This window comes from Phyllobates terribilis, unplaced genomic scaffold, assembly GCF_046119375.1.
Source record: "Phyllobates terribilis strain yellow unplaced genomic scaffold, ASM4611937v1 Scaffold_3__8_contigs__length_932513732, whole genome shotgun sequence".
NCBI lineage: Eukaryota > Metazoa > Chordata > Amphibia > Anura > Dendrobatidae > Phyllobates > Phyllobates terribilis.
In genome coordinates, this window is record NW_027362763.1 from 366,849,094 (window position 1) to 366,863,378 (window position 14,285).

The window sequence follows — 14,285 nt, forward strand, 5'->3', positions numbered from 1 at the left end:
GCTTGAAATGTTACCTTTTATGCTCATAGAGATGGAAGCTTTCCGCAATCTGATAGCAGCGGCCAACCCTCGGGACTCAGTCCTCAGCTGCCACTATTTCTCCTGGTGTGCTGTCCCCGCATTACATGAGTACGTGTCCCTCAACATTAACCATGCCTTCAACAACGCAGTTACTGGGAAAGTCTATCTAACCACGGACACGTGGACAAGTGCTTGTGGGCAGGGACGGTACATCTCGCTGACGGCACACTGGGTTAATATAGTGGAAGCCGAGACCCAGTCGGCCCTTGGGACGGAACACGTCCTCTCGACGCCAAGGATTGCGGGCTCTGGGTCAATCAGGGTTGCCCCCACAGTCTACAGCTTCTGCACCTCCTCCTCCTCTTCAGCCTTCATCTCCAAAATGATCAGTCGCAAGCTTGAAGCACTGCAGCACTCCCTCGGCTAAGCTGCAACACACTGTGCTGAAGCTAATATGCTTAGGTGACAAACCGCACAGTGATGAAGAGTTGTGGACAGCTCTGAAATATCAGGCATATCTGTGGCTGACACTGCTGACCCTACAGCCAGGCATTGTCGTGTGTGACAATGGCCGGAACCTGGTGACGGCTCTGAGGCGAAGCGAGTGTTATGTTCTGCAACATGAACTAAGGAAAGATATGGGAAAGCTGTCCCTACAGTAAGACTAAGCTGAATCCCTACAATGTAGAGGGCAGACTGTTCCTAGCGAACATACCCGCCTTAGTCCTCAGCTAGTCTGAACGAAGACCTATAGCATTAAGGGAGGGGTCCCTAAAAGAGCTAAGGACTGGGACAAATGGGACACCTCCTAAACAGAGAAGTTGTTGTAGAACACAAAAAGACAAACTGACAAAAAGGTACTAGAGGTCCTTTAAGGACCAAGCGAACTGACAGAGAAAGGCACCCAAGCACCAGGCTAGAGAAACAGTCAAACACTGAAGTCCAGCACAGCCAGAAGGGCGGAGCTGGAACATAAAGGCAGATGGTCACGTGACCGCAAAACACAAGATGGAAAAAACAAACAGGAGGGTTCTAACAGTACCCCCTCTTTTATGAGGATCCTCCGGGCCCAGGCCTCTCCGGAAACCTCCTGTGGAAAGCTTTAACAAGCCTAGGAGCAGAGACATCATCTGTCCTTACCCAGGAGTTGTCTTCGGGACCGAAACCCTTCCAGGAGACAAGATACTGTAATCTTCCTCTATGCCATCTAGAATTCAAGATACGAGAAATTTCATATTCGCCGTCTTCCCCCACAGGAGGAACTGTGACAGTGGCGTCGCTATCAGATACATCAGCCTTTTTCAACAAGGAAACATGAAACACAAGATTAATCTTCCAGGAAGTAGGGACATCCAACCTAACAGCAGATGGGTTAACAACCTGAAGCACTTTAAATGGACCCACAAACTTAGGACCCAGTTTTTTAGAGGGAATCCTCAACAGCAGGTTCTTCGAGGACAACTAAACCATGTGACCCACAGTAAACAAAACCTACTTACGATTCCTGTCAAAATACTTCTTGGATTTCTTGTTAGCCTCTTGATGGTTGCAACGTACATTAGTCCAAACTCTCTCCAAATCACCGGAAAAATTCTCCTCCTCCGGCACCGCAGACCCCAATTTGGAGAACGAACCAAAAGACGGATGTCTCCTCCCAGTACAACAAAAAAAGAGGAGAACACCCAGCAGAGGAGGATGTATGATTGTTAAGAGGAAATTCTGCGAGAGGCAGAAACTCAGACTACACCTCTTGATTGTCCTCCACAAAACAACACAGAAAGTGTTCAACATCCTGGTTCTTTCTTTCAGTCTGTCCATTAGACTCAGGATGATAACCAGATGAAAATGACAAATGGACTCCCAACCTGACACAAAAAGCACGCCAAAAGTGAGCCACAATCTGAGGTCCTCTATCAGAAACAATATCCGTGGGAACGCCATGGAGCTTGACAATTTCCTTAACAAACGCCTTAGTGAGTGTCTTGGTGCAGGGCAACTAAATGAATGGAACCAAATGACACATCTTACTAAAATGGTCCACGACCACCCAGATGACAGTAAAACCCTCGGACACAGGAAGATCAGTAATAAAATCCATTGTGAGATGCGTCCATGATGCACTAGGAACCTCCAGAGGGCAGAGCAACCCCGCAGCAGGAGTATGTGAAGCCTTTGACCTAGCACACACAGTACACTGATGCACCCACTTGATGACTTCCTTCTGCCATCCAGGCCACCAAAAACTGCGACTGATAAGTCTCTGAAATTCCTGGATGACCTGCCAACCGAGACTCATGACACTCCACAAACAAATCTCTCCTAAAGGCTCTAGGCACGAACAACCTCCCATGGGGAGTGTTAGATGGAGCATCATCTTGAGCTTTCAGAATCCCATTCTCCAAAACGGAGTCCAATGCCGCCACCACAACTCCTTTCTGTAAAATGCTCTCCTCCTCGGCACCAACCGTAGGAGAGAAGCTGCGAGATAAAGCATCGGCTTTAACATTCTTAGTACCAAGGATATAGGTAACAGAAAAATGAAACCGAGAAAATAAGTGCCCACCTAGTTTGACACGCATTCAAGCGCTTGGCAGCATCCAGATAGATCAAATTCTTATGATCTGTGAAAACCTGAATAGGAAATCTAGCGCCTTCCAAAAAATGACGCCAATGTTCAAACACGAGTTTAATAGCCAGCAACTCCTGATTTCCAACATCATAATTCAGTTCGGTTTCCGAAATTTTTTTTGAAAAGAAGGTACAAGGATGTACTCCACGCTTGTTCTCCTGAGACATAACTGCTCCGACCCCCACCGATGAAGCATTGACCTCGACCAAAAAAGGCTTGGTCTCATCAGGCTTCATAAGGATAGGGGCAGAACTGAACCTCTCTTTGAGATACTCAAACGCTTAAATGGCCTTAGTAGTCCACTGGGCAGTATTCGCACCTTTCCTGGTGAGATCGGTTAGAGGCTTAACAATTATAGAAAAATTCTTAATGAATTTCCTGTAATAATTGGCAAAACCCAAAAATCTCTGGATAGATTTCAAACCAACAGGCCTACGCCATTCCTGCACAGCCTGAACCTTCACCGGGTCCATCTCAAAGCCCTCGCTGGAGACAAAGTAGCCCAAAAAACTAATTTTCTGCACAGCAAACTGACATTTCTCCAGCTTAGCAAAGAGTGAATTATCACTCAATAACTGCAAAACTTCACATACACTCTACCAATGGGACTCTAAATCTGGTGAATAAATCAAAATGTCATCCAAATGCACAACCACATTCTTACCAATCAAAGGTCTCAGGATGTCATTAATAAAGGTTCTGAAAAAATTCAGATGCATTGGTAAGACCAAAAGGCATCACCAGATTCTCAAATTGACCTACCGGAGTGTTAAAAGCAGTTTTCGTTTAAATCACCCTCCTTCACTCGTAACAAATTGTATGCCCCGCGGAGATCAATTTTAGAGAATCACTTGGCCCCCACCAACTGGCTAAACAAGTCAGGAATTAACGGCAATGGGTACGAATTGCGTACGGTAATCTTATTAATTTCATGAAAATCCAGACATGGACGTAAACCCACGTCCATGTTTTTAACAAAGAAAAATCCAACTGCCACAGGCGACTTAGAAGGTCTAATGTGACCAGCAGCCAGGCTAGTCTGTATGTATTCCTCCAAGGCCTTTCTTTCAGGAATAGTCAGATTAAACAAGCGACTCTTGGGAAGAGTAGCTCCAGGAACAAACTCAATGGTGCAATCATAATCCCTATGAGGAGGAAAAACTTGCGACTCCTCTTCTGAAAAAACCCTCCAAAAATCTTGAATAGGTACAGGTAATTCCCTTTTTTCCACAGCCGCAATGCGACCATTACAACATTTATCATAGCACTTCGGACTCCAAGACTTAATCACATTAGTAGACCAGTCCAGTAAAGGATTGTGCAGTTTTGACCAAGGCAAACCTAAAACCACTGGAGAGAGTAAATTATCTAATACGACCAAGTCCAAAATTTCTTGGTGAACTCCATTGGTAGTGAGGGGAAATGCAGCAACCTTGTGAGTAATACATTTCAAGGGAGTGTTATCAATTGCAATCACAGAAATAGGTGATGACAAAGGTTTGGATTTCAATTTAAGGTTTTCCAAAAACCCTTTATCAATCACATTAAGTGTTGAACCACAATCCACAAATACCTGAAATTCAATCAAATTTTCCTGCAAAGTAGTATTCCCTGAAAGAAATACTCCTACAGAGCGTAAACAAGCTATACGGGCGTAACTGACTTTTTTTCTTTGCTTAAACGAAGCTCACAATACTTAATCAAATGGTCAGCTTTGCCACAATAAAGACACAATCCCTCGGCGAACCTCCGGTCTCTTTTCTGAGAGGAGAGCGACTTCGCCCCAACCTCCATCGGTTCTCCGCCATCTGATCAGATTTTCTGGGGACTAGGACCTGACATTACAGAAGTCTTTACCTCACTCACCCTGAACCTCAGTCTCCTGTCCACACAAACAGCTAACTGCATGGTATCCTGCAGAGTCTCAGGTGCGGGGAATGCAATTACCAAATCCTTAACCCTTTCACTCAGACCAGCAAGAAATAAACATTTCAGTGCAGGATCATTTCATAAGACTTCTGAAGCCCATCTCCTGAAGTGTGTGCAATAATTTTCAACATCACCTGAACCCTGATTCAAACGCCTGAGTTCTGCCTCAGCTGATGAGACTCGGTCAGGATCATCATATAATAGACCCATAGCAGAAAAAAAATTTCTACAGACCTTAAACACGGATCATTAGGTTGGACAGAAAAGACCCACCCCTGTGGTTCATTACGCAAAAGTGACATAATAAAACCAATGCACTGTGATTCATTCTTAGGGGACCTTGGTCTCTGTCAGGAAAACGACACCCACTTTTGGGTCAGACCTTGCAGCTCTCTGGCGCCCCCTTATCCTGCTGGTCAATCACGATATTGACCGAGGATAAGCACGGGTGCCGCTGCTCTAGTTTATGTCGACTATTGCGGCACGTGATGTGACAGGACTTATATATACCACCAGTTCCTTCCAGGAACGTATATATGCCTCCGACCAGCCACCTTCAAACCACAATATCACATAAATACTGGTATACTGCCACCACCGATCGCTTAACAGGTGGATCGGGTACCTGGTAGGTAACGTGAATTAGCGGGTGAGGAACGTGTTTGCTCAACATAGGACAAGAAGGACGAAACTGGTAAATAATTAATGATTTACTCCCAAAAGGGGGGCAGTGTTTACAAAATATATACACGATATTATAAAGGAGACAATTTACATGTATGCATAAACAGTTATTAAAATAAAAGGGATAAGTAATAGCAAAACCTGCTTCACAAGGTGATGGTCTCAGATTCTGTGGGGGGGACGGCTCCCCGGAAATTAGAGGTGATTCTTCTACGCCGCGTGGTGTGCGTGCATCCGACGTCCCTGAGAAGAATGACCTGAAAATGGCCGATTTGCTTTTTAGAAAAGCAGCCAAAACTCTGGGAGACACCCATTATTTACCTCACAAGGGGGGCTTGGCTTTGTGAGACCACCCAGCTGCATAGAACATAAAAACCTTCATGTTTCATATCTTGGTGTGGGGGGGTCCCACATCCAAGATGGAGACATCATGTTGGCCGTCACTAATTTTCATGCAGATGGATATTAAACAGGATCTCTCTATGATGCTCAGAAGCTAAGAAACCAATTCCTCGATTTTTGGGGGTATCCCAGTTATGAAAAATATATCATTGTAACCAGGAAAATGTGAACATTCCAAAAATCTGGTCCCTGGGTTAGCGACCGTCATGCGCGTTTTTAAATTCTACATTAACTGTACAAGCTTTAAAACAATGGGAATTTTGGAGGGAATAATCTAGTTTGAGCTACAAGCTGTGCTACACTGAGGGTTTACGACGCTAATAAAAATTCTTAGGGTGGGGGCCAGCACTGCAGTTCTATGTCTTCTTACAAACGGATAGGGGGTGGGGTGGTTTTCTTTTTTAAAACATCTCTCATTTTTAAAATTTGGGAAAAAATACCTTTTTCCTGACAGTCTCAAATGAAAATATAACAAACAAGCATTTTTAAAGGAAAAAAAATCTTGTTGTTTACCATAAAAAACATCAGGCAGTCCTACCTTGGGTTCAACAAAATGCGCTCCAGAACAGCTACTCACGTGTTGCTGAAGCTCGGCCACCTCCAGAGACAATCCCTGCAGGCATTGAGCCAAAACCTGGACGGAAACCATACTGATTCCCGAATTTCTTTCCTTTTAGTTTTTTGCGCTGGACTTACTGTTATGTTCTGCAACATGAACTAAGGAAAGATAAGGGAAAGCTGTCCCTACAGTAAGACTAAGCTGAATCCCTATGATGTAGCGGGTTGCCTGTTCCTAGCGAACAGACCTGCCTTAGTCCTCGGCTAGTCTGAACGAAGACCTATAGCATTAAGGGAGGGGTCCCTAAAAGAGCTAAGGACTGGGACAAAAGTGGGACACCTCCTAAACAGAGAAGTTGTTGTAGAACACAAAAAGACAAACTGACAAAAAGGTACTAGAGGTCCCAGAAGGATGAGGCGAACTGACAGAGAAAGGCACTGAAGCACCAGGCTAGAGAAACAGTCAAACACTGAAGTCCAGCACAGCCAGAAGGGCGGAGCTGGAATATAAAGGCAGATGGTCACGTGACCGCAAAACACAAGATGGAAAAAACAAACAGGAGGGTTCTAACAGTGAGCTCACATATATACCGTGCCTGGCCCATGTGCTTAACTTCTTAGTTCAGCGGTTTCTCAAAACCTACCCTGATCTGCCGGATCTGCTTGTCTGTACGCTGCCTGTGTGCCCATTTTGAAAGTCAGCTACAGCTTACTCCGCCTTTGCCGTGCTTCAGCAGCATTAGCTGCTTCCAGCCCACTGACTGATCTGCGATGTCCCTATGCATTGGAACTCTACATTGCAGATGTAGGGAAGGATTTGTGAGCAGAAGAGGGAAGTTGTTGAATACCAGCATCAACAAGGCCATCGGTATTCAAGTCAGACTCAACACAGAAGACCTCAGGAGTGGACATGGATGTCAGACATATGTACCATCCTCCAAAACTTTGAGGACTCCACCAAGATGATGAGCGGTGATGACGCCATAATTAGCATCACCATCCTGCTTCTCTGTCTTCTGAAACTCTCTCTGCTCACAATCAAAGAGGATGTATTGCAGGCGGAGCATGATGAGATGGAGCAAGGAACTATACAGGGTGATTACACACAGCCCAGCCTCATCTCATCCCAGCGTCGATTGGGTGACAATGAGGAAGAGGAGGAGGAGTAAGAGGAGAACAGGAGCTAGTTTCCTGCACTATACACGGTACTGCTTGCACAACTGTCATACCGTCTGTTCAGCGTAGATGGCCTGATGACAGGAAGGAGGATGAGGAGGAGAGCATGGTCAGTTGTCCTCTTGGTGAGGACACGGAAGTCTTGCCTGTTAGCAGTCTGGCACACATGGCTGAGTTTATGTTACGCTGCTTTTCCCGTGACCCGTGTTGTCCAAATTTTGGGTGACAGTCATTACTGGTTAGTGACATTTCTAGACCCACGCTACAAGGAGAACTTTCTGTCTCTCATTTCTTTGCAGGACAGGCCTAACAAAATAGTGCAGTACAAGAAGGCCCTTGTTGCGGAATTATTTAAAAAATTCCCATCTGAAAACGCTGGCAGCAGAGGTCACAGTTCGTTGGACAACCAAGGAGTAGAGGCTAGAGAGACACAAATGCAGTCCAGAAGAGGCAGGGGAACACTGTCAAAGTTCTGGGACAGTTTTCTCTCCAATCGCAAAGGCCCTGAAGCTCAGGGTACCCTCCCAAGGAGGGAAACATTTTGGAAGATGGTGAGGGAGTACCTTGCCGACCGCACTAACATCCTCCGTGATTCCTCTTTGCCTTATAATTGGTGGGTATCCAAGCACACGTGGCATGAACTGGCTCTCTACACCTTGGATGTCCTGGCCTGCCCTTCCGCTTGCGTTTTGTCAGAGCGGGTTTTTAGTGCCGTCGGTGGAATTATAATTAGGAAAGACACATTTGTTGCTGTCGCTAAGAGAACAGGTATTTACCTAGCAATGCATCCCAACGCTGAACTGGCATTTTTTTCAAGTTAAAAAAAAATGTTTACTGAGTGGGTTAGATAATTTTACATTTTGATAGATTGCACTTTTGAGAATGTGGTGATACCACATATATGTATTTTTCATTTTTTTTATTTCTTATTTTTTATTGGGGGACATGGAGTGATTTGAACGTTTACATATTTTATATTTTTAAAAACTGTTTTTACATTTTTATTGATTTTGTTAGTCCAATTGCAGGACTTGAACCTGCAATCGTCTCGTCTTTTGTTCTATATACAGCAGTTCAACATATATACATACAGGCAAAAAGTGTTTGCCCTCTTCCTTATTTCTTATTCTTTTGCATGTTTGTCACACTTAAATGTTTCACATCACAAAACAAATTTAAATATTAGACAACGATAACAAAAGTAAACTCAAAATGCAGTTTTTAAATGAGGGTCTTTATTATTAATGAAAAAAGAAATCTAAACCTACAGGGCCCTGTGTGAAAAAGTGATTGCTCCCTAAACATAATAACTGGTTGGGTCAGCTTTCTCTCCAATCGCAAAGGCCCTGAGGTACAGGGTTCTCTTCCAAGGAGGAAAGCGATTTTGACGATGGTGAGGGAGTACCTTGCCGACCGTACCAGCATCCTCCGTGATTCCTCTGTGCCTTATAATTATTGGGTATCCAAGCACACGTGGCATGAACTGGCTCTCTATGCCTTGGAAGTCCTTGCCTGCCCTTCTGCTTGCGTTTTGTCAGAGCGGGTTTTCATTGCCGCCGGTCGAATTATAACAGATAGGCGCATCCGCCTGCCAATTGAAAATGCTGACAGGCTGAGTCTTATAAAAATGAACAAGGGCTGGATTGGGCGAGACTTCTCAACACCACCAAATGACGAATGATAGCAGCGTAGCATAAACTTAAATACAGTGTTTTTTTGGGGAGGTCTAACTCTATTCCCATGCACCTCTGTCTTCACACTCAGACATGGGTATACGCTTCCTGATTTTGTCTATTTGCTCTTGTCCTCCTAATTCTCCTCATCCTCCACATCCTCCTCCATATCACCACCATATCTACCATATCACCATATCTACGTCTCTTGCAAGGGGCATTGGAGTTCGTCCAAATTTTTGGCAGCCGTTGCATTCACTGTATAGGCAAACAGTATGGGAGGCCCACTTCCTAATAATGGTGACATTGTTTTCAGGAGGCCCTCCAACCTCTACGTGTCTTGCAAGGGGCATTGGAGTTCCTTCAAATTTTTGGCAGCATTTACATTCACTGCATAGGCAAACAGTATGGGAGACCCACATCCTAATAATGGCAACATTGTTTTCAGGAGGCCCTCCGACCGCTATGTCTCTTGCAAGTGAAACTGGAGTTCCTCCACATTTTTAGCAGCCATTGCATTCACTTCATGGGCAAACAGTATGGGAGACCCACTCCTTTTTAATGGGAACATGTCATTACTGTGGCCCAGCTCTATGTGTCTTTAAATTTTCAGTGGTGTTTTTCTTAAATTTTGGAAGCCATAGGACTCACTGCATACCCTATAACTGTATAGCAGACCCTCTCCTTTTTAATGGGAAAATGTCATTACTGTGGCCCAGCTCTATGTGTCTTTAAATTTTTAGTGGGGATTTTCTTAAATTTTGGCAGCCATTGGACTCACTGCATACCCTATAACTGCATAGCAGACCCTCTCCTTTCTAATGGGAACATGTCGTTACTGTGGCCAGCTCTATGTGTCTGTAAATTGTTAGTGGGGTTTTTCCCAATTATTGGCAGTCCTTGCAGTCACTTCATGGGCATTGCCACTATGGGAGACCCACTGCTTTATAATGGGAACATATATTTTTACTGACACCCTCCTCTATGTCTCTTATAAGGGGTATTGGGTTGCGTCCAAATTTTTGGCAGCCCTTGCAGTCACTGCATACGCAATAGCAGTATAGGAGACCCACTATTTAATAATGAGAACAACAAAGCATAGCCGACTTCTGGCCGTTTAAGAATAGTAAGGCTGTAAAAATAGCGTTTGTGACTTTCACAATCCCTCTTTCATAAATGAAACAGGATGTGTCTGATGATGTTTTACACACCACATGGCCAGAGAAGGTTGTAAAATGTTAAAATTACATTTACTGGTGAATGTATTTTTCACCATTGAAAGCAATGCTAAAGTGCAAAAACGCATCAAAAATGCTACGTGTGAACATAGCCCAAGGTGTGGAGGAGCATTTTTGTTTTTGATTATTTATTTTGCCTTATATACAAGTCATTACCCTGGAAAGGATGTTCCTTAACATATTTCCCAGGAAATTCCATTTTGGTTTAGTTTTTGTATGTTTTATTGTGAGTCCATAAAAGTGGCGTAATACCTCTGACAACATTGTTGACAGCAGTGACCTGGGTGTCAGAAATGCTTCCAGGTTGCTTCCCCAAGCTGTTCCCATGTCATTTGAGCACTTTTCCCATCGATTTGGGCAATCTCGAAAAATGCTCGAGATTCTCATAGACTTACATTGGGCTCGTTACTTGGACTGAGCACTCGAGCATTCCAATTTACTCAACCCGAGCAACAAGTACCCGAGCATTTTAGTGCTCGCTCATCACTAATTAATATAATTTTGAGATAAATACAATGTTTGAATCGCCTATTATTGCATGCTTTTTTGCACTGTTATGGTAGCAAAAAAAAAACAATTCTGGCAATTTGATTTGCTTTCTGATTATACCGTTTACTGATAGGAAGGTGCTAAGGGGAGAAAAACACGCACTCAATTGGGTGATCAAATTAGATGAGAAAATTAAAATATAAAAAATGGTATTGCTCACCAAGGAAGTCATGCGGTAACCACCAAATAATCCCCCCGATAAAATTAATGAATAGGGATAAAAACATTTTAAAAATAGGCTGCATGGCTGAAAAGACACATTTGTTGCGATCGCTAAGAGAACAGGTATTTACTAAGCAAAAAAAAAAATGTTTGCTGATTGGGTTAGTTAATTTTACATTTTGATAGATTGCACTTTTGAGAATGTGGTGATTAGAGATGAGCGGTGTTCGACTAGAACTGTTCGCCAATCTCAAATTCGAGCTGTTTTGGGCGGTGTTCAAGTTGTTCGACGAACCCGAACGATTTGCAAAAAATTCGGCTGTTCGAGGTTATGTTCGATAACTGTTCGTGCACCAAAAGCTTGTCCTGCATGTCTGGCGCTATTTAGAGCACCAATCATGCAGGGATTGTCTGCCACTCACTGTAATGCCACAGCCATGGTGGTTGTGGCATTACAGTGATTGCCCAAATCGATGGGAACAGTGCCAACAGTGAAACATGAAAAGCCGGCAATTAATCAGCGGCATAAACCGGTACCCGACAATTTAGAACCGAAATAATAGAGCTTCACACATAGATTAGATAGATAGAAACATGTCAGCCACATATATATGAAGTACAGTGACAGTGTTGCTTACTGTACTTGTCATTTAGTGTAAAGGATTTATTAAAAGAAATAATAGTGTTTTCATGCACTGTCTCTTTAAAAAAGCCGGCCGGCATTTCAGCATCTGTACCCGACAATTTAGAATAGAAGGAATAGAGCATCACACATAGATTAGATAGATAGAAACATGTCAGTCACATATATAAGAAGTACAGTGATAGTGTTGATTACTGTACTTGTCATTTAGTGTTAAAATAAAGGATTTATTTAAAAAAAAATTGGCATGGGGTTCCCGTAATTTTAGGCTCTAGCGGAGGTTATGCAGACGGCTGGGGCAGATGTTTGAAGCCTGGGAAGGGGGTAATACCCACGGAGCTTCCCAGGCTACTAATATCAGCCCCCAGCGGAATACCTAGCCTTTACTAGCTATTAAAATGGGGGACCCCCCCAAAAAAAATGACGTGGGGTCCCCCCTATTTTAATAGCTAGCAAAGGCTAGGCAGACAGCTGGTGGCTGATATTAATAGCCCAGGAAGGGTGCCATGAATATTGGCCCCCTCCCAGGCTAGAAACACCAGCCGTCAGCCGCCCCAGAAATGGCGCATCCATAGGATGCGCCAATTCTGGCACTTAGCCTCGCTCTTCCCACTGCCCTGTAGCGGTGGCAGTGGGGTAATAGGGCTGGGGTTGATGTCAGCTTATAATGCCAGCTGACATCAAGCCCAGGTTAGTAATGGAGAGGCGTCTATAAGACACCCCCATTACTAACCCCATAGTCAAAGTTAAAAGAAAACACAAACACCCAGAATAAAGTCCTTTAATTGAATTAAAGACACAATCCTTTATTGTTCTAAATTAAACCATACTTACCACCACGCCCATTCCAGCTGAAGCCAACGATCTCCTGCAATAAAAGTAAAATAATAAAGCAACCTCATCCTTACCTTTCCATGGTTCCCAGGACAGCTTCAGCTCTGCTACATCGAGATGACAGGCTGGACCGCAGCAGAATGCTGCCATCCAGCCTGTCATCCCGCGGACACTGAGAAGCGCAGGCATGCTTGCGCTCCTCAGTGTCTCGCTGTGACGGCATCCAGATGAGCCGACAATGAACTCGGCTCACCTCATGCACGTCACTGACAGCGTGGGAGAATTCTCCTGCACTCAGCGCTTCAGCGTGAGAATTTTCCCACGCTGTCAGTGACGTGCATGAGGTGAGCCGAGTTCATTGGACATGAATGAGCTCACCTCATGCACGTCACTGACTGACAGCGTGGGAAAATTCTCACGCTGAAGCGCTGAGTGCAGGAGAATTTTCCCACGCTGTCAGTGATGTGCACGAGGTGAGCTCATTCATGTCCATTGAACTCAGCTGACCTCATGTACGTCACTGACAGCGTGGGAGAATTCTCACGCTGAAGGGCTGAGTGCAGGAGAATTCTTCCACGCTGTCAGTGACGTACATGAGGTGAGCTGAGTTCATTGGACATGACCTCGGCTCATCTGGATGCCGTCACAGCCAGACACTGAGGAGCGCAAGCAAGCCTGCACTTCTCAGTGTCTGCGGGATGACAGGCTGGATGGCAGCGTTCTGCTGCGGTCCAGCCTGTCATCTCGATGTAGCAGAGCTGAAGCTGTCGTGGGAACCATGGAAAGGTAAGGATGAGGTTGCTTTATTATTTTACTTTTATTGCAGGAGATCGTTGGCTTCAGCTGGAATGGGCGTGACGGTAAGTATGGTTTAATTTAGAACAATAAAGAATTGTGTCTTTATTTCAATTAAAGGACTTTATTCTGGGTGTTGTGTTTTTTTAAAATACTTTACTAGAAATTCATAGTGGTCATGTCTAATATTGGCGTGACCCCATGAATTTCGGGCTTAGGGCCAGCTGATAATGCCAAGCTGGCCCTAACCCTTTTATTACCCAGTGAGCCACCGCACCAGGGCCCTGGATGAGTTGGGTACAGCGCCAGAAGATGGCGCTTCTATGAATGCGCCATTTTCCGGGGTGGCTGCGGACTGCAATTTGCAGCTGGGGGGACCCAGAAAGCTTGGGCCTCCCTGCGCTGCAGATTCCAGCCCCCAGCTGCCTAGTTGTACCTGGCTGGACACAAAAATAGGGCGAAGCCCCACGTATTTTTTTTTTAAATTATTTCATGAAATTCATGAAATAATTAAGAAAAAAAAGGCTTCCCTATATTGTTTTGTCCGGCCAGGTACAAATAGGCAGCTGGTGGTTGGGGGCAGCCCGTTCCTGCCTGCTGTACCTGGCTGGACACAAATATAGTGCGAAGCCCCACATCAATTTTTTTTTAAATTATTTCATGAAACTAGATGGTGGCCCGATTCTAACGCATCGGGTATTCTAGAATATGTATGCGGCAGACCCGGCACAATTAGCAGAGCGGTGTTTAAATTTGGTGCCAAAATCGCTGACTGGTCGCGGCCAGCAACCGCGACCAATCAGCAAAGCGGTGTTGAAATTTGGCGACTATATCACTGATTGGTCACGGCCGGCGGTCGTGACTAATCAGCAGAGCGGGGTTTAAATTTTGCGCCAATAATGCTGATAGGTTGTGGTCGCGACCAATCAGCAAAGCGGTGTTTAAATTTGGCGCCAATAATGGTGATTGGTCACGACCTCGACCATTCAGCA